General features: G+C 39.2%; 1 protein-coding gene and 1 non-coding gene across 3 annotated transcripts in view; one reads left to right on the top strand and one right to left on the bottom strand.

Moving 5' to 3' along the window:
- NT5DC1 (5'-nucleotidase domain containing 1) overlaps window positions 1-21,761 on the top strand; it is a 109,002-nt gene that overhangs the window by 68,158 nt on the left and 19,083 nt on the right. The gene's annotated exons all lie outside the window — the stretch shown is intronic.
- Window positions 3,632-3,704, bottom strand: TRNAS-GGA (transfer RNA serine (anticodon GGA)). The gene has a single exon. It is a non-coding gene; the product is annotated as a tRNA-Ser (tRNA).

The raw sequence follows: 21,761 nt of genomic DNA, 5'->3' as shown, positions 1-21,761 counted from the left end.
TATCCCCTTCCTCCACTCCCCACCTCTGGTAACCACAAATCTGACCTCTTTTTCTGTAAGTTTGTTTTTGAAGAATAACTGACCTACAACACTCTATAAGTTCCTGGTGTACAACATAGTGATTTGATGTTTTTATATGTTTCAAAATGGTCACCACAGAATGTCTAGTTATAGTATGTCATCGAACAAGGATATTAAACAGTTATTCACTATATTCCCAACACTGTACATTTCATACCTGTGACGCATTTATTTTGTGACTGGAAGTTTGCCCTTCACCTGTTTCTCTCATCCCCTCAAACCCCTCTCCCCTCTGGCAGTCACCTGCCTTTGTTCATTTGTTTTCTATTTTAGATTCCACATATAAGTGAAATCATTATTTTGCTTAGCATAATGCAATCTAGGTCTGTCTGTATTCTTGCAAATGGCAAGAGTTCATTCTTCTCATGACTGAGTAATATTCCATTTGTTGCATTTCTGCACACTAACAACTGTCAGAAAGAGAAGCTAAGAAAACTATTCCATTTATAAGCACATCAAGAAGAATAAAATACCCAGGAATAAATCAAAGGAGGAAAAAGATCTATACTCAGAAAGCTACAAGACCCTGATGAAATAAATAGAGCAACTCAGAAAGCTATAACGCACTGTTGAAATAAGTTGAGCATGACACAAACAAATGGAAAAATAGTTCATGCTCATGAATTAGAAGAGTTGATATTGTTAAAATGACCATAGTAATAACCAAGGCATTCTGTAGGTTCAGTAAAATCTCTATCAAAATATCAATAGCATTTTTCACAGAATTAGAATAATTCTAAAATCTGTATAGAAATACAAAAGACCCCAAAACAATCTTAAGAAAGAAGAACAAAGCTGGAGGTATCATGCTTCCTGGTTTTGAACTGTAGTATAGAGCTACAGTAATCAAAACAGTATGGTCCTGACACAAAAACAGGCATACAGATCAGTGGACCAGAATAGAGTCCAGAGATGAACTCCCACTTACATGGTCAATTAATTGGCCATATAATATAGTCAATATTATAATATGTCAATTAATTGACATATAATGGGGGAAAGACTGTCAATTTTTAGACTGTGTTGGGAAAACTGGATAGTTACATACAAAAACAATCAAACTTGACTACTTTCCCCCATTATTTCAAAAAAAGTTGACATATTAGAGTTTAGGTATATATAAGAAGAAAGCCTGGACATTTCTTGCTCAAATTGAGTTCTGTGTTTCTGTTAATATTTACATTAAGTAAGTTCTTATTTTAAGAAACTGTTTTTCCTGAACTGTTTTCTTCTGATGTAAGTCAAAATCAAGTCTTAAATAACTTCAAACAATATTTGCTTTATTATAAATGGTAAACATGAAATTCAAAATTCAGAAGTTGAATTTTCAGCTTTTGCCTTATACCTGTATAGAGAGTCTAAAGCTTCAACTAACCAGAGTCTAGCTGGTCTGAATGCTGTTATTTTGTCAGGTTTTGAGGGCATGTTTCCTCTGTCAGGAATTCTTCCTCATGTTAGGCTGAAACGCATTTCTTGGTGCTCATGACTGTAACTTGAGCCTACTTCTCTGTGCTGAACTTCCCCTGGTCTCCTCACATGGCGTCTTCTCAGGACCCTGGTTCTCCTCTTTGGTAGACCTTGATCTCTCAGAGATAGTACCCAGAGTTGTTCCTCAGAAGCTAATTGTGTGAGATGCGCCTGGTTTGTGAGAGTGTGATTGGGCTCGGTGTCCCTTTCATGTCAGCACTATCCTGCTGGAGTAGTAACCCCAGTGCTTACAGATGCTCATGTATTACCTGAGAAGCCCAGTGCTTACGAATCTTTGGCCTGCCTTGACTATTCAGTTTGTCATTGTAGCGTCTTTATGTAATGGCCTTTTGATTTGTGTTTTTCTGTGTTTTCTAGTTCTGCCAGTTTTTCTATTGTTTATTTATAAAAATCCTTCCCTGCCTTATCCTTAGTAAATAAGGAGTGAGAGTAGTGTGTTGCTTTCCATAGGAGTGCTCTAATTGATAACAAAACATCTAAACCAGAATCATGATGTTTTATTTCTAAACAAAAGGCAGAAAGAGCCCATGTGTTAGGCAGCTGAGGTAGAAGCAAAGAACCTTGGGCTTTGAGGGGAAAAGAAGACTTGGTTTCACATTTGGAACTTGCAGCTTACTTGCTGTCTGATTGTAGCTAAATCTTTCACTCTCTGTGATGTTAAATTGCTGTATTTGTGAACTAGAGACGATTCTGCCTCCTTCATGGGTTGACAGCACAAAACAATATTTGCAGGCAGTATTTATAAACTGAAAGTATCATATAAATGGATCTTACTAATGTATATGGAATACACTTCATCTCTGTGTTAAAGGACACATAAGCAAAAAGTTATCTTTAAGAATTTAAAAACAAAATGGTGTTTTCAAAAGTTTATTGTTTTTAAGTCTGCTATAATGAACTTTGAATTTTTCATCTTTATTTGGTGAGCCCAAATATAATTTTGCTGTAAAAATTTGATGATATGAACAGTAGAAAAGTAAAGGCAATTAGAAACTCCAGATTAAAAAATGTACAATAATGTCATTGTGCAATCACAATACAACAAAAATGTGGGATTTTGAGCAATTATGAAAACTAAGAAAAAGAAATCCACTTGACCTTTGTTCTAATAACATGTTCTTTTGAATGACAGTTCAGTAAAAAATGGACTTCTGGAAGTAGAAACGTAATTCTAACACACTCCTTGTTTCTGTAATGAATAATATTTACAGATCACAATACAGTAAACACAGATTATTTACCTTTGATTTTTAGAAGCAACTCATTAAGCACAGAAAGGTTTATTGGTAATTTGAAGAAAATAAGATGATGATCAGATGGTAAGTTGTAGAAGGGGAAGGGGACTTCCCTGGTGGTGCAGTGGCTAAGACTTCACCCTCCCAAAGCAAGGGGCCCGGGGTTCAATCCTTCAGCAAACTAGATCCCACATGCCACACAACTAACATCCTGCATGCCAAAATGAAGACCCAACACAGTCAGATAAATAACTATTTAAAAAAAAATGTAGAAGGGAGTTGGAGAGTTGATGGGAAGGAGAATTACTAATAGCCTATTTTATGTTGTGGGGAGTTAAATTTTGATGGAACAACAAATAGAGCTGGATGCGCAGTATTTAAAAAGTGACCAGTAAGAGAATAAATCTGAATATAACTATAAATATTATAAAGAGGAAGGAAAAGGATAATAAAGGTTAATGTGAATTAAGTGAATTCTCATTTCTTAGTAGGAAGTCAATGGATATTGTCTAAAGCTTATGAATTAAGTATATTACTCAGAGCTGTGAATGTAAATTATCAGAAGGGTTAAGAACAAATGACTAAAAATGGTGATTTTTGAGTGCAGGACTGAAGAGGGGTGTGTATAGGCCTAGAAACTTCAATTTTTTTTTTCTTGCAGTTTTATTGAGATACAGTTGACATACAGCCGTGTATAAGTCAGGGTATGAAGTGAAGTCGCTCAGTCGTGTCCGACTCTTTGCGACCCCATGGACTGTAGCCTACCAGGCTCCTCCCTCCATGAGATTCTCCAGGCAAGAGTACTGCTATTTCCTTCTCCAGGGGATCTTCCTGACCCAGGGATCGAACCTGGGTCTCCTGCATTCCAGGCAGACGCTTTAACCTCTGAGCCACCAGGGAAGCCCAAGTCAGGGTATACAGCATAATAATTACATTAATGGTTATCACTGTAAGTTTAGTAAATATTCATCTTTTCATATAAATACGAAAGTAAACAAATAGGAAAAAAGCTTTTTTTCCTTGTAAGAATTCTTAGGATTTACTCTCTTAGCAACTTTCATATGGAGCAGTGTTAATTAGATTTATTATATTGTACATTACATCCCTAATGTATATTTATCTTATAACGGGAAGTTTGTACCTTTGACTGCCATCATCTGATGCCCCATCCCCTACTCCCCACCTCTGTTAATGCCAAGTCTGATCTCTGTGCTGAGTTGGTTTTGAAGTGTAATCGACCTGCAGCACTGTTTTAGTTCCGGGCGCATCCACCCATCCCGTCCAGTGTTTGACACGTCCTGTAAGACTGTGGTTGGTAACATGGGGATGTTAAGGGGCTAAACTTGGCATTTGTTTATCACTGTGGTCTTGTGACCTCATGTCATCTCCAGGAATAAGATTGTATCACAAGATGACAGTTTTCCTTTCTTTAACTATCATATATTCCATAAGCATCTGATTTCCTTCATAACTTAGGTAGTAATAGTGAGAGTGGCACTTATCTCATAGGCTAATTATGAGTGTTTGATGAGATAAACATGTACTTGGCACAGGGCCTGACACCTAAAAAACACTAAGTAAACATTTGGGTGTTTATTGTTGCTACAATTGACGAGCAGTTACTATGTACCAGACATTACAGTGCATGGAGTACTTTTACATATACCTATTTGCATCATCAGGATCTCCCCAAATAGGATCACCCCAAACTATACTGCCCCTGTAAGCTCTATTTTTTTATAGAAGGCAATGGCGATTTATGATCCCAGGACACACCTAGCTTTGCTCAGAAAATGTCCTCCATTGAATGTTAGTACCAAGGATGAGCAAGCTTTTCTAAAGCTTCCGAGAGGTCATAGTAAACAAGGATTCTTTTCCTCTGTCAAACTGCTGGGTGCTCACTGACAGCATCAACAAACAGGGATTCAGTCACTTACTTCCTCTCCAAACTGAGGTCACTGAGCAATGAACAGCAGTTTCTGGGGAACAGCCATCTACTTAGTAAGGCTGACCAGTTCATTGGCAGACTTTCTAAGCCACCATACCATTCTGCACAGCTTATTCCTGAACTAGAAGATAGCAGATGCATGGCCCACTAGTAAACGATGGCATATATGGTAAACACATGAGCCATGGCTGCTCATTGTAATGAGCACCCCTTCTCCTGTTTGACCCACGTGTAAGAACCAAAAGTGTTAGTCACTCAGTCATGCCTGACTCTTTATGACCCCATGGACTGTAGCCTGCCAGGCTCCTCTGTCCATGGAATTCTCCAGGGGAGAATACTAGAGTGGGTTGCCATTCCCTTCTCTAGGGAATCTTCCCAACCCAGGGATCCAACCTGGGTCTCCAGCATTGCAGGCAAATTCTTTACCAGTTGAGCCACCAGGGAGAACTCTTTTATCTGATGCTGAGCTGTATCTCTTAACCAAAATGGGTTGGTTTTTTTTTTTTTTTTTTTTCCTGCTAATAGACTAACTCACTAAGCCACAGAATCCCCCCAGAATCTTCCACGATTGTCCCTCATAGCCACCAATGGGAAAGTAATTCAGCAAGAGTAGAGATGGCATAAAACTGGGTGAAGTTCTTTAGCGGTCCCTGGGTTTAGGGTCTCTCAGTGTGAACACTGTTGTTATTTTGAACTGGATAATTCTTTGTTGCAGGAGCTCTTCTGTGCATTATAGAATGTTTGACATCATCCCTGACCTCTCTCCCCTAGACTCCAATGGCAGCACACCCCTCCCCAACAAAATGTGTCCAGACATTGCCAGATGTTTCAGGGTAGGGGAGAGGAGGAGCAGGAAGAAAAATCACCTCCAGTTGAGAACCACTGCTGTAATACAATTAGAGACCTTTGTCCGTAGAATACAGAATCTCCAGTTGTTTCCTTCTAGATAGATAGAGTCTGTCACATACCTCTGTTAATATTTTCTCTCCTGGAAGGACTATGTTCTGGTAATGTCAGTTTCTTTTTTCCTTTTTCCTACAAGTTGTGAGACTGGTCTTTGAGTCCAGGTTCTCATCCAGAAATCACTCAGTAATGGAAAAGAACAATATTATCATCGAAAGACTGAATTTTATCCTAATCCTGCCATTATTAGTCTTGATCTTGAGCAAATGCCTCAGCTACTCAGAACCTTGGTTTACCCATCTGTCCAAGAGGCTGTGGATGTGAGAGAAGCACGTGTAGCAAAACCCATTAGAAACTAAAAAGGAACCCAGATCTGAACCAGAGCTCTTCTGGAGGAGTGTCTGACTCTAGGACTGGGGCAGGCAACATGCAAGATGACTAGAGCATCCTGTGGTGCCACAAAGTAGGGAAGTGGTTCAAAAGAAAAACCAAAACATAATGATGGGATACGTCAAAGGGACCCAGGAATCAAGTAATAGGGCTCCCAGTGGCCAAAGCTGGAACCATTTAAGGACAAAATAAATAAAGTAGTATTGGATTATAACCCAAAGTATAAAATAAATACCAGTGAGTCTGTTGATATAAATAAATGACTGAATGAATAAATGAGGAGAAGAGACTGCTTGCCTATACAAATGAATTCCAAATAATTTTTGCAGACATTTCACCTTCTAGGAGATGGAGCATAACTCCCCACTCCTTAATTGAGGGCTGTGCATAGTGACTTCGCTTCCAATGAGTACAGAATGGTAAGGGGAAAAGAGAGTAACTTTTCAGTGGAAAAACCTGGTGAGCATTACCTCATCCGGGTGCTCGAGATCAGCATCAGCAGTGAGATGTCATGTTGATGACATAAATACCCTTGATATGATGTGAGAATGGCACCTCTCCTCTGGGCTCTTTCTCCCAAAAACCCATAACCCTAGTCTCACCACAAATCTCGGTCAAGGGACATTCTGCAAAATACCTGACCAATACTCCTCCAAACTGTCATGGTCATCAGAAACAAGGAAAGTCTGAGAGACTTGTCACAGCCAAGAGGAGCCTAAGGAGACATGACCACTAAATGTGGTATGGGATCCTGGAAGAAGGAGAAAGACATGAAATAAAAACTAAGGAAATAAAAATAAAGCGTGGCCATTTTAATAATATATCAGTCTGGGTTCATTCATTGTGACAAACGTGGAATATTGTAAAGTGTTAATAATAGGGAAATAGCAAGTGATGGAAATTCTCTTACTATCTTTGCAGTTTTTCAGTAGATCTAAAGTTATTTACTATTATAAACAGTGGTTATTTTATCCAGAAAGATATTAGCAGGTCTAGTTTATGAATCTCTAAGGTTTAAAATAGGAAAAGGAGTACGTCAAGGCTGTATATTGTCACCCTGCTTATTTAACTTATATGCAGAGTACATCATGAAAAATGCTGGGCTGGAAGAAGCACAAGCTGGAATCAAGATTGCCGGGAGAAATATCAGTAACCTCAGATATGCAGGTGATACCACCCTTATGGCAGAAAGTGAAGAGGAACTAAAAATCCTCTTGATGAAAGTGAAAGTAGAGAGTGAAAAAGTTGGCTTAAAGCTCAACATTCAGAAAACGAAGATCATGGCATCTGGTCCCATCACTTCATGGGAAATAGATGGGGAAACAGTGGAAACAGTGTCAGACTTTATTTTTCTGGGCTCCAAAATCACTGCAGATGGTGATTGCAGCCATGAAATTAAAAGACGCTTACTCCTTGGAAGGAAAGTTATGACCAACCTAGATAGTATATTTAGAAGCAGAGACATTACTTTGCCAACAAAGGTCCGTCTAGTCAAGGCTATGGTTTTTCCTGTGGTCATGTATGGATGTGAGAGTTGGACTGTGAAGAAAGCTGAGCATAGAAGAATTGATGCTTTTGAACTGTGGTGCTGGAGAAGACTCTTGAGAGTCCTTGGACTGCAAGGAGGTCCAACCAGTCCATCCTAAAGGAGACCAATCCTGTGTGTTCATTGGAAGGACTGATGCTGAGGCTGAAACTCCAGTATTTTGGCCACCTCATGCAAAGAGTTGACTCATTGGAAAAGACTCTGATGCTGAGAGGGATTTGGGAGCAGGAGAAGAAGGGGACGACAGAAGATGAGATGGCTGGATGGCATCACCGACTCGATGGACATGAGTCTGAGTTAACTCCGGGAGTTGGTGATGGACAGGGAGGCCTAGCGTGCTGTGATTCATGGGGTCGCAAAGAGTCGGACACAACTGAACTAACTGAAGGTTTAAAAGTCTGTTTGTGGAATCTCTCCCAGACATCATTCTCACGGTGATGTTTAATGTCCTTATCTATGGTATTTATGTATCACTTAACAGTCTTCACCATGTTGGTGTAAATCTGGTGGCAGAGCAGCTTTACTTTCTGTTGTGAGGAAATCCACATGTTCTCTCTTCTTACTGCACCTTATCAGAGCTGCCTTTACAGCTTATAGGTTCTTTCTTCTAACCAAGATCTAGAAGATTCCCTGTTTGGTTTCTCTTTTCTCAAAGAGGAATGGAAAAATGAGGTACTGTGGCAGCACCCTCTTTGCTGTCAGGTGAAGCACAGACTGCCCAGCAGGTAATGCACCTAGATATATGCAGAACAGGAATAGAAGGTGGGGAGATCCTTCACAATGGTAAAACCTTGGTGAGACATAATATTCAGTTCAGTTCAGTTCAGTCACTCAGTCGTGTCCGACTCTTCACGACCCCATGAATCACAGCACGCCAGGCCTCCCTGTCCATCACCAACTCCCGGAGTTCACCGAGACTCACGTCCATCGAGTCAGTGATGCCATCCAGCCATCTCATCCTCTGCTGTCCCCTTCTCCTCCTGCCCCCAATCCCTCCCAGCATTAGAGTCTTTTCCAATGAGTCAACTCTTCGCATGAGGTGGCCAAAGTACTGGAGTTTCAGCTTTAGCATCATTCCTTCCAATGAACACCCAGGAATGATCTCCTTCAGAATGGACTGGTTGGATCTCCTTGCAGTCCAAGGGACTCTCAAGAGTCTTCTCCAACACCACAGTTCAAAAGCATCAATTCTTCAGCACTCAGCCTTCTTCACAGTCCAACTCTCACATCCATACATGACCACAGGAAAAACCATAGCCTTAACTAGACGAACCTTTGTTGGCAAAGTAACGTCTTTGCTTTTGAATATGCTATCTAGGTTGGTCATCACTTTACAGGATAAAAAAATATTTTATGTAGGGGCTTCGCAGATGGAGCTAGTGGTAAAGAACCCGCCTGCCAGTGCAGGAGACAGAAGAGACACATGTTCGATCCCTGGGTCAGGAAGATCCCCTGGAGGAGGAAATGGCAACCCACTCCACTATTCTTGCCTGGAGAATTCCATGGACAGAGGAGACTGGCGGGCTGCAGTCCATGGGGTTGCAAAGAGTCAAAAGTGACTGAAGTGACAGCACACACCTGGTTTCTTTGTTATACTCTCACCTTTTTACTCCACCCTCCTCATTTCAGTGAACAGTTTATTCATCCCAGGCATGTAGCACTGTATAGAGGTACGTATATGAGCATGGTTCATTATAAATACTGAATTCAGAATCACTCCGTTATACAGAGAGCAGTGTTCTATAATCTCTTAGTACTTAAGAACTGATCAGTCAAGTTCCCTAATATAACTACCGACATGAAATCACCCCGATAATGCTTTTTGGTTTCAAGCACCACAGTGAGCTAAACATTAAGCTTACTGCTGATAACAAAAGCATCGTTTAACATAAGAATAATGACATGAACAAGTGCTTACCACTCTCCTAAGGCACCTGCATCATTTAGGTATTTAGGTCTGTCATCCATCCCACCCAATACCCTGATTATTAACCCTAACGATGACTGCCAGATGGCAGGTGAGGACAGACACACAGCTGAAATGCAGGTGTAAAGCCGAGCCGCCTGATTCTGGCCATAGTGTTTCTCGCACAAGTCCACACTGCATCCTTGGCCTGGTTTCATGATTATAATTACGACTTCTGCTTTTTTAAATGCTCTATTTTTGGACCAGATCATGTTTGCTTGCTATTTTGATCCCAGTGCCACACCGTAGTTTTATGCAGCCACGGCTGATAATTTTAGGAATCATGGACTGAAGTTATCCTAGAGGAGTTCTGACCAGTAGAACCTCCCAGGGATGAGATGGTCTGTATCCGTGCTGTCCAGTGTGGCTGACACTAGCCACATGCTGCTGCCAGGCACTTGAAATGTGGCTAGGGTGTTGCAGGACTTGACTTTTACATTTTAATTTTAGTTAATTTAACTTTAAATAGCCACGTGTGGCTAATGACCATATTAGACAACACAGGTCTAGACAGTATTGGATGTAGGCTCCTCTTGTATGTTAGCCCTCAGAGCTGCTTGTGCATGCTTGGCCCTTCTTTTAGAAAAAAAATTATTTTTTGAGGAACTTTTCTTTTCTTGTATTTAGGATATTTCAAATATATAACCATTGGCCAAACAAAGTTCCTACTAAATTTTAGCCCATTTAAATTGAAAGTTGTGAGATCTTTTTTTTTTAACTGGACAACAATTGCTTTACAATGTGGTGTTGGTTTCTGTTGTATAACAACGTGAGTCAGTCATAATTTATATTTTATATATATATGTGTGTATATATATATTTCCTTCCTGTTGAGCCTCCCTCCCCTTCTGTATCTTAGCCCTCTAGGTCATCATAGAGTGCCAGCCTGGGCTCCCTGTTTTATATAACAGCTTCCCACTAGCTAGCCAATTTATACATGGTTTTGTATATATGTCAGTGCTACTTTCTCAGTTCGTCCTACCCTCTCCTTCCCTGACTGTATCTACAAGCCCATTCTGTACATCTGTGTCTCCATTCCTTCCCTGAAAATAAGTTCATCAGTACTGTTTTTCTAGATTCCATATAGGTGTGTTAATATACAATACTTGTTTCTGTCTTTCTGACTTGAGAGTCATGAGATCTTAAGTCAACCCTAAAAAATAAAAGCTGCTGAGTTTTAATTCACCATACTCTTTGGGGGAAATGAGGAAACAGGGGTCTCATACGCCCTTGATTCTACCTTTAAGAGTTTGAACCTTTAGAAAACTATTATTGGCAAGAGGTTTACTTCTTTAATTCTAAAAACAAAGGACAATTTTCTTTTACAGATACAAATCTGTTATTTGATGCCTGCAAAATTCAGGGACACGTTAAATCAGGAATGAGTGATACTTACAGAGCCAGACAAAAATCTCGCTACATGATATTTGCATTAAGTTAAGAACAGAATTCTGAGATTATAGTTTGGGAAAGGGGGAACTGTGGTTTATAAATTGAGAATGCATTTACTGATAAATGCTAAAACAGTGACAGCTCTTGCCATTACTACTGCTGCTGAATTGAACAAGTGAATTCAGAAGCTCTGTAGAAAAAATTAGAATGACAGTTTTTGATTAGTCAACAGTTTCTGTACTGGAAATTCTCAAGGCGTAAGGAAAATACACAGGTAACAGATATTATTAGGAGCAATATTAAATGCCAAAAAAAACTGGGGTCCTATCCCACTAGAAGTTTTCTTCCTTATAACATGGCTTTTGACGGCTTAATACAATGCTTTCAAATTAAGTTTAATGGACAACTATCTCCCACAGATTATGATAGTAGAAAAACACTTCTTGTGCTGGGAGACAGGAAATAGTAAAGCTACTCTAAGATGTTATTTAATGAAAATTTAAACAAACTAATTCATTAAATGCTTGCTTTTCTGTTCTGAACAGTTTTACAATGCTGGGTTACATAGATTCTCATTTGATTGGACTCTTAAACTTCTGATTTAGCACTTATTTCTACTCAGTTTCTTATATTATGTTTTATGGTCATGAAAATGTTGTGTCAGTTTTTTATAAGTACTGTTGTTAAATAGTGTTATTCATGAACATATTTTCAGCTGATAGAACAATTTCTGGTCCCCTAGAAGCTCTCCTCATTCTCCCTTCTAGCCAATATCCATTGCCTGGGTGGATATCTCACACCATAGATAAATTTTGCTTGATTTTTAACTTTATAGAAGTAGAATTAGGCTATATCTGTGTTCTTCTGTCTGGCTTCTTTTCCTGAACATTATATCTCTATAATTTATACCTGTTGTATAATGTATTCATTCCTCTTTGTTACTGTATAGTAGTACACAGTTGTATGACTCTACCACAATTTATTTGTTCTACATACGTGCAGAGTGATCATCAAATGTACACACTTCTAACTTTCCATAGGCCCATCTAGAAAATGCCTTGAAGACAATGGCCTTTGGTCCTTCAGGGAAACAGTTGGACAAGAGAGAATAATGCTCTGATGTAAGTCTGTAGGCATTTGATGGAATCAGAAATACTTGAGGAGTTAATAATACTTGAGTTTACCAAGTGCTCTCCAAGTGAGTTTGGTGAATTTTTATAATCAAGTAATTTGACACAAATAGCCCTCAATTCACCTAGTTGGTTCAACAAACTTTTTTTTTTTTGGTGAGTGCTTCATTCCCAACCTTGTGTATTATAGATAGAACTGCAAAAGGAATGAAAGATGGTGACTAATAACAATACAAAAAGATTCTCTACTTTATTAATGGACAGTAAAATGAAAGGTATAATAACAGCATTGTGTGCTGACAGGCAAGTCAGCCTCTAGGCCTTGTATTCAGTATCCACAGTGAGGAGATGGGGTTCTGTGGTCTGCGAGGTTGTCTGCCCAGTGCTATGAGAAATGTCAAATAATGGAGCGGTGGGCATTCAGTCCTGTGTTTTTCTCTGGAAGTGGCAAAAAGAGACACTGCCTTGCATCCTGGTCAGAACATTTGAAGTTTTTTTCCAAATATGTTTTGAAAGTAAGTACCAACAAAGGTCCGTCTAGTCAAGGCTATGGTTTTTCCTGTGGTCATGTATGGATGTGAGAGTTGGACTGTGAAGAAGGCTGAGTGCTGAAGAATTGATGCTTTTGAACTGTGGTGTTGGAGAAGACTCTTGGCAGTCCCTTGGACTGCAAGGAGATCCAACCAGTCCATTCTGAAGGAGATTAGCCCTGGGATTTCTTTGGAAGGAATGATGCTAAAGCTGAAACTCCAGTACTTTGGCCACCTGATTAAAGAGCTGACTCACTGGAAAAGACTCTGATGCTGGGAGGGATTGGGGGCAGAAGGAGAAGGGGACGACAGAGGATGAGATGGCTGGATGGCATCACTGACTCAATGGATGTGAGTCTGAGTGAACTCCAGGAGTTGGTGATGGACAGGGAGGCCTGGCGTGCTGTGATTCATGGGGTCACAAAGAGTCGGACACGACTGAGTGACTGAACTGAACTGACCATGTGATCATGAATTCAACCCTTGTGGGACAGGCTCCTGATGCAACATGGCCCATAGGCGGGGGGATTTCACAGTTGATTTAAGCCTATATTTAAGCCAGGGTGGCTCACAGAGAGTGTTTACCATGTGCCAAGCACTGAGCAGGTGTTTCACATACATTATCGTGTTTCATCCACCTGATAATCTTACCGGGTGGGTTCTAATATCATCATCACTTCACAGATAAGCCAACACAGTGTCTGAATGACTGGGACACTTAGCCACGCAAATTGCACAACTGAGACTTGAATCAGGACTGTCTGAGATCAGGCCATCCAGGATCACCCAGGCCTGCATCCTGTAATGTGCTTGTTGTATATGTTGATATGCTCTGCACACAACTGCTCTGTCCTTTGAAGGTTTTTCAGTAAGAATGGAGTAGCTGCTCTCCTTTCATCAGTAGCAAGAGCCATTACGTAAAGACTTCATCTGAAAAATCACAAATTCCTTTCGCCCTCCTCCCCTGTTCTATAATGATTTAATTTCCTGGCACGAGACACTTAAACTCCTTTGGAAGTGTAAATGGAGTTCTTATCTGGAAGGAAAAACATTTTCTTTCTCATAGTTTTCAGATAAATGGAATTGTTACTGGGCATCTGTGAGGTCTAGTGCAATTTCCTTTTCATTCACATTTTTCTTCATTTAGTACACATAGCTCATTTGGTGTTTATTGCTAACTTTTGCCAAATACTGTGAGTAAAATATTTGCCTTACTTAAATTGAATTTTGAATGTTTCTTTCTTGGTTATTGAGTAATTTTAGGCTTTCTGCTTCTCTGGATTTATGTTGACAGCACCTTTCCTTTAGAAAGAAACAGTCTGATCATTGATGTCATATGGTTTCTTAACAGATTTTTTTCTTAGGTCAAGAGAAGTCAGAATATAATTTTTCATAGTGACAAAGTTTGATTAGGACATTGTTGTTTTATTTGGGTTTTCTGGGAACTTGGGCTCCCCTGGTGGCTCAGATAATAAAGAATCTACCTACAGTGCAGGAGACCCAGGTTCAATCCCTGGGTTGGGAAGATTCCCTGGAGAAGGGAATGGCAACCCACTCCAGTATTCTTACCTGGAGAATCCCATGGACAGAGGAGCCTAGTGGGCTATAGTCCATGGGGCTATAAAGAGCTGGACACGACTGAGCAACTAACACACACTTTGGTGCACTTATAGGATCCCTGCCTTGATAACTAGAACTATTCTATGCTTATAGCAGATTTATTGTGCTTTATTCTGAAACACTGGTGATACTCACTAAATATATACCAGCAATCAGAGCTGCACTACTTCTCCTAAGAACTTTAGTCTTGAGATTCCATTTAATTAAATTTTATGTGTGCATGCATGCTAAGTCACGTCAGTCGTGACCCTATGGATTGCCGCCCACCAGGCTCTGTCCATGGGATTCTCCAAGCAAGAATACTAGAATGGGTTGCCATGCCCTCCTCCAGGGAATCTTCCCCACCCAGGGACTGAACCGTTTCTCTTAAGTCTTTTGCATTGGCAAGTGAGTTCTTTACCACTAGCGCCGCCTGGAAAGCCCTAAAATTTATAAGTAGGCCTCATTTAGATTGAGCAGAAATAAAGTTCCCTTTGACTACGGAAGGAATTGTTTATTTCATTGAATCACATAATACTTTATACTCACCAAGATTTCAAGCAAGTATGTTCAACATCCTTAAGAGAAAGTTTAATTACATTACCTTTATTGAATGTGTTCTATGCTCAGAATCTAATTGTTGTAATGCTAGTCACTATAATGACACAGAGAAATTTGATTTATAGAGATTAAATAGAAGATAAACTTCTTACACAATAAACTATATAGAAAAATACATGACTAAGGGTTGGAGTATGTAAACTAGAATATAGTAGCTGACAGATTGAAAAGTAGAAAAAGTGGAAATTATGTTGAGTCCCAAAAGCAGGATGGAATTTAGAAAAGCAGAAAAGAAATTGGTTTTTGAATAATGGCTTAAGATTGATAGTGTGGTGGAGAAAGCAGAAAAATATCTTTCTTTCAAAATATTTAATTTTATGTGTATATATGTATGTATGTATAAAATTGAATATTTAACATTGTTTTTAAGATTTTTTCATGTTAACCTGGCCGAGTTGTTTTTTGATTTTTAGTTTTAGAAGTCTTTCTTATTTAAGTATTTTAAAAATATATATGGTTGTCATATTACTATGACTATATGTTTGTTAGTTCACAAAAATACCCCAGATACATAAACTTATTTGTATTAGTCAAATTGGAAGGAGGTAGGGCAAAGAAGGAAAAAGAGAGACTGAGAAGATTAAAGGCACTCCTTAAAGTAGAAAATTGTCTGGAAGCCAGTGGAACACAGCGTGATTCAGCTGGGAACGCCTCCAGCCCATTCTCCCCAGTTTCTACCTGAGGTCCTGCCCCCTCCATGCAGAGGCTACAGGCTGTATATTAGTGGCTGAGGCTGGGTCAGCTGTGCCCCCAGGCTTTCTCCACTCTGCTCAAAATGGATTATTGTAGAATGAAGACTGGGTTCCCATAATGGGGTTTTTTAGTTATTTATGTTCTTTTGGGAGCTGAATTGAGCATTGTGTGTACCCTCTAAAATGCTGTCTTGGCATTCTGTTAAGCTGCCTACTCTAGAAGAAAAACCAGGTGGGAAGAAACACAGTTTTTTGGGTTTTGGTGGGGGTTTTTTGTTTTTGTTTTTGTTTCAAGAATCGTTAAGTAACTGAGCACTGGCTTCCTCAGTAGGGGGAAGGTTCCCTCAAAATGTTTATTGTAAATGAACCCTAATGTCTGGCATGCAGCTGCTGCTGCTGCTAAGTCACTTCAGTCGTGTCCGACTCTGTGCGACCCCCTAGACGTCAGCCCACCAGGTTCCCCTGTCCCTGGGATTCTCCAGGCAAGAACACTGCAGTGGGTTGCCATTTCTTTCTCCAATGCAGGAAAGTGAAAAGTGAAAGGGAAGTTGCTCAGTCGTGTCCGACTTTTCGCGACCCCATGGACTACAGCCCACCAGGCTCCTCCATCCATGGGATTTTCCAGGCAAGAGTGCTGGAGTGGGGTGCCATCACCTTCTCCAATGTCTGACATATGCCTGCTTTATTCCTGTTACTGTTTCTGATCTCTGTATGCCTCAGAGCTAGAGAAGCCAGCTATAACTTTCTTTTAAAGGATTAAGCATTGGCACCTCTCTGAGCCTGCTTTGCCCCAAGCTATCCTGTTTTAGTTCTGATTTTTTCCATCTTCTTTCTTCTGGAGGAGATAGGAGGTTTCAAGTCAGAATAATATGTGGGTCTGTGTCCTCTGGTGAAGACAAAAACCATGCAAGGTGGTTTCATGCCTGGTAAATACATTTAAAAACCTATTTTGAGACAAAATTTACAGTGCAGCTCCTTGAAGCTGGCTCCTAAAACTTGTCCCAGGTTTTACCTGGGGCATCGTTGGTTTGCCAAGGAAAATGTCCCTGGGTCTTGTGAAGCTAACTTGCGTGCGTTTAGGCAGTAGTGCCTTTATTCATCCCCAGTGGCACACTCTTTAGGTCCTTCTGATGATGTCATCTTGTTTTCATGTGCCTTTCTTGGATCTTTCTACTTCCTCTGACCTTAACAAGGGAAAATATTACCAGCTGTAAGCTTTTGGCCTGGACTAGAAGTGTCTTGCTGTGGCCCTTGCTATAATTGCTCCATTAGTAAGCAGAGCAAATGAACCTGGAAATATTTTATTCAGAGACTAAAAAATAAGGTGTATCAGAATCATACAGGCAACGGCAAAGGCAGATTTAGGTTTGTTTTAACGAGATGGAAAAGTGACGAGAACCTTCTCTGCTTCAGTAGAAGAGACTGTTAGAAGACCCAGGCCAGAAAATAACTGCGGGGCTACAAGTAGGGATTCCCCAGCGGCTCAGCAGTAAAGAATCTGCCTGCCGATGCAGGAGACATAGAAGACACAGGTCTGATTCCTGGGTCAGGAAGATCCCCTGGAGCAGGAAATGGCAACCCATTCCAGTATCCTTGCCAGGAAATCCCACGGACGGAGGAGCCTGATGGGCTACAGTCTATAGTGTCGCAAAGAGTCGGACATGATTGAGCAACTCAGCACTTAGCAGGTATGTCATGGTGAAAAACATACGTAAAAGTATTTATATTGTCTTTCAGAAAGCAGTTTTATCACACATGATCTTCTAATAGTCACTCTGCTGAGATACTATGAAACCTTTCAACAGGATCTCTCAAATGAACAACTTCATTAGTCTTGCTGGCATTTTCTAAAACTGAGTTATAACTATTGTTTATTGTTACTGTCTTAAAATTATGAAATACTGTCTCAGGAATCAACTAACTTTTTCAAAGGACCAGATCATGTAAATATTATAGGCTTTATGTAGATACTTCTATAACCGTGTTAAGTAAATACCTTTCTTAGCTTGCGGGCTGTGGTTTGCGGCCTCGGGTTTTTCTGATCACCTGATAAATCTCACTTGATAGCTCTCCCCGCACACAGACTGACTTCTACAATTATTCATCCTCTGCTGTTTCCCTGATGTTGAGAATGTAAATACCAAGGTAAAGACAGTTCTTTTCCTAAAAGATCTCAGTCTCAGGAGAAAGAAAAATACATAAACACACTTATTACAAGTGTTAATTATCGTGCAGTGTGATGAATGATGTCCAGAGGTGGTGTGACTGGGTGAGGGTGTTGGGAAATGCTCCACAGACAAGCGGCAAGCATTTCTAAAGCAGCAGAGAGAGGAGAGTACATTCCACAAAGGAAGGTAATGCTTACACCTCAATGTGGAAGACGTTTATTTTGGGTTTGTTTTTTGTTTTTTGGCTTATCTCAATATAAAATCTCAGTTCCCAGATAATAGCATAGATAACATCAGCTCAAGAATACTGGAGTGGGTAGTCTATCCCTTCTCTAGGGGATCATCCCGACTCAGGAATCGAACCAGGGTCTCCTTTATTGCAGGCAGATTCTTTACCAACCGAGCTATCAGGGAAGCCCAACATCAGCTCAGTCACTACAAAAAAACTTCGGTAGGTATTGTGAGGAAAAGCATATTATTCAACAATTACAGCACTGAATATGGATTTGAAGCATTTGACTTCTGCTGCTTCTGCACATGTTATTTTTCTTTAACAGACACTGATCACCTGATAAGTTAAATTTAAAACAAGGTTTTAGACACGTAAGCAGTGAGGTTACGTAGCTCATGTTAGGTAACAAGATACTATAAAATTAAGAAGTCCCTGCTCTCTGAGAGCCAGTGATCCCAATGAGGCAGGCAGGATATACAGATAATAATAGCAAAAGTTCTAGTTCTTATGCTTAGAGCCATAATTCTTAATCCTAATTGTACATTGAAATTACTTGGGGAGCTTTAAAAAAATATATCAGTGTCACGGCTCCAGCCTGGACCAATTAAATCAGAATCTTTGGGGTAAGACACAGATACAGAGATAGAAGTCAAACACTGTTCATGTAAATTTTATAGATTATGGTTTTCAATACCTTTACCCTTCATTTCTCAATTCTCGTTGTCCTTTTCCAATCATTATGTTTAGTACATAGATACTCAATCTAGATATTCTAGATTTATTTACAAATATTAAAAGCAAACCATTTAGGGCCCATATAGGGTCCATAAACAGAAAATCTGTTTTAATGTTAAATTTCAGTCTCATCTTTTGCCTTCTATAAACAAACAAAAAAATTAGAACATTTTTTAATCTATTGTTTATCTCATTCATCCTTCAAAAACTATTTCAGTATCTCTTGGCCAAAAGAAATTTATATAGTATATGTGTATTTCAGAAAATTGTATCATCCCTTACTGCAAATACATTTAAACAGTTCATGGCTGAACATTTTAGCTGTTCACTGGCCTGCTCTTCTATAACCTACAAAGGTTGTAAATATTTCAGTCTCTCCTAAATTATGTTCTGCAGTGGAAATGATAACAGACCTTAATTGGAGGCTGATGGTGGAGCTGATACCATTCCAGAATCTCTGATCCTCCCGCACGGCAGCTTAGAGAACACGACCCACACGTCACACCAACACTGGCGATATAGTTAACAAGGAAAATGCTTACTTATTCCATGATGATAGAAATCGTGATGTGGCACAATTGTCTATTAAGCTAAAAAAGCATTTTTAATATTCAAGTTGTACTTATTTTTTTTTACCACGAGAGGTCCCTCAATCCTGAATTACAGTGGTTGCGTGCAGGCCATTTTCTCTGCCCGAAGGACTGTCGCAGCACTTCGCTGTTCTTCCCGTAACTGCATTAATACCGAATTTTTAATATAGGAGAGTGAAACCTTTATTCTTTAGAACTAGCTTTTTAAATTTTTTACTTTTAATCCCCTCTGGATACAGAAAATATCAGCATCTAAGGATAGAAGAGGAGTGTAAAGGCCAGGAAAATGAGTTACATAAAATGGCAATGAAATCGAATTCTTTTGAGGTTAAGTGAAAACACAGGCTGCTTTGTGAGTGGAGAACAAACAGGACCATTCCTTTCTTTCCACCTTAGGTCTCAGTCTCAGTTCCCTGTCTTGTCTAGTCAGTGTCAATCTCTCAGTATAAAAATAGAATAAACATGATTATTTTTATCAATAGGGGTATAGAAAGGAAGGTACTTTAGATAGGATGACATTAATAGGACATGAATAATAGAATTTTTGTCATAGGTTATATGTTACAAATCATTACTTTGACTTTAAATAAACATAAATGTTCCTGTGTCTGCCTCTCCACTTATTTAAGTATTCATTCATTGAATGATTGCTCAATGTCAAACAGAAAATCAGACTCCCTGCCTTTAGGGAAATAATTTAATAAGCAGTTATTATTCCAGCATAATATGTTTAACATAAATTCCTCTGGTTTAATAGCTTGACCATTTCAGTAAAAATGATGGGTATATGTTATGGACAACAGTACTAAATTATAAGCTTCAGAATTGCTCAGAGATTAGATATTAATTGTTCCCACCACAAAAAAAGAAAAATGATTGTGCAACATGATAGAGGTGTTGGCTAAATACAGTAATAATCCCCTGCAGTGTATAAATGTCAGTCAACACATTTTACACCTTAAACTTGCACAGTGTTATGTGTTAGTTATATCAGTAAAAATAAACTTTAAAAGATGAGTGTGTATTTACATGAACATACCTCCTATTCCCTTAATGATTTGAGGTTACAAGGGATGAAAAATATTTTCCCCAACCACGGTTAGTGACCTTTTATACAAAGAGCAACCCATAATCTACCATAACATATCCATTTGTACAGGATTTGTCTTTTTTAATTTGTTCATTTCTCTCTGGCTTGTGGACAAAGCGAGAACATCTCCATTATTTCCTCAGGGAGCAGTTTTCTCCAACTAAACTGTTATGTTTGCACTCTTTTAGATTAGGCTTACTAAGGGAAACTAATATTAATCTAGGCAGGAATTTCAAAATGCTCTGTTTAAATGCATGTTTTATTTTTTTTAATTCATTTGGAAATGGAAAAGCTTTTTAACAGTAATTTACATTTTGACCACTAGGTGGCACTTTGACCACACTTATGTGTGGTAAGCACATATAAGCTAAGGAAAAAATAGCCTTTTCTCAGCGATTGTTTCTGAATACAGATGCTTAAGTATCTTCAGCATTACATACTACAAATCTTTTGTTATCCAGCCCATAATATCACTACAAAAGCCTTTGTTTTTCTGGGTGAAATAATCTTACATATGACTGCCTCAGGTAAATTCTGGGAGACACAGCTTCTGCCATTGCTCTGATCATTACTCATCAAACTATTCTGTTTTTAGCTATTGAAATAGATTATTTTTTCTTTCTTAAGTTAGTCCTTTCTTACTAGTACCTTCTCATCCCTGAAAAACAGAAGATATATTTTAATTTTTTCAAGGCCTATTACGTAGCTTCTGGGATATTAAGAGATCCAAGAACACATGTTCTTTGTAGGGCAGAATATGAGGGCACGAAGTTTGTTTTTGTTGTTCTTGGCACTCTGAGAGCTGTTTTTCTCATTTTACAACATTCATTCTTAAGTAATATTTTGGTCTGATTATGAATAATTCTTACATTGTATTATTTTCTGAAGAAAGATGTTGTAGGCTGCAAATAGTAGATATCCTTAATGGTTAAGCTATTGCTAAATTGGGTTGTTTCACATGACCAGGACATGGGAAGGAATTACCCTGTTAGGTTGGACTGGTAGAGAGACCCACCCTCTCTAAGCACCCAGCCCCTCAGAAACCTCCAACACAATTAGAGTGCTCTCCAGCAAAGAAGAGGGAGAGTGGATTTGGGCAGTCAGATAACAGTATTTGGTGCCATTTCTGGTTTTGTTGTTTGTTTCTTTTTTTTTCCCCGCTAGAGACTCTTCTTTCTTGTCCTGACGTTCTTGAAGTAAAACTTCATTTCCCTTATTTTAAGTGCATGACAGTGAACAGAATTACAGATGTATAGACTGTTGCAGAATTTTATCATTCAGCACAAGCTCTTTCACTTCTTGTCTATGCACGTGTCTTTTCTCTAGCAGTTAAGGAAAGTAAGAACTCAGGTTCTCTTTCTGTGCTTACCAGTGCTATCACGCCCCCAAAACCTGTATCTCTAAAGTGCTGTATGAATCTAATCG

This window comes from Bos taurus, chromosome 9 (genome assembly GCF_002263795.3).
Source record: "Bos taurus isolate L1 Dominette 01449 registration number 42190680 breed Hereford chromosome 9, ARS-UCD2.0, whole genome shotgun sequence".
In the NCBI taxonomy this organism is placed as follows: domain Eukaryota; kingdom Metazoa; phylum Chordata; class Mammalia; order Artiodactyla; family Bovidae; genus Bos; species Bos taurus.
This window is presented reverse-complemented; position numbering and strand designations above follow the sequence as displayed.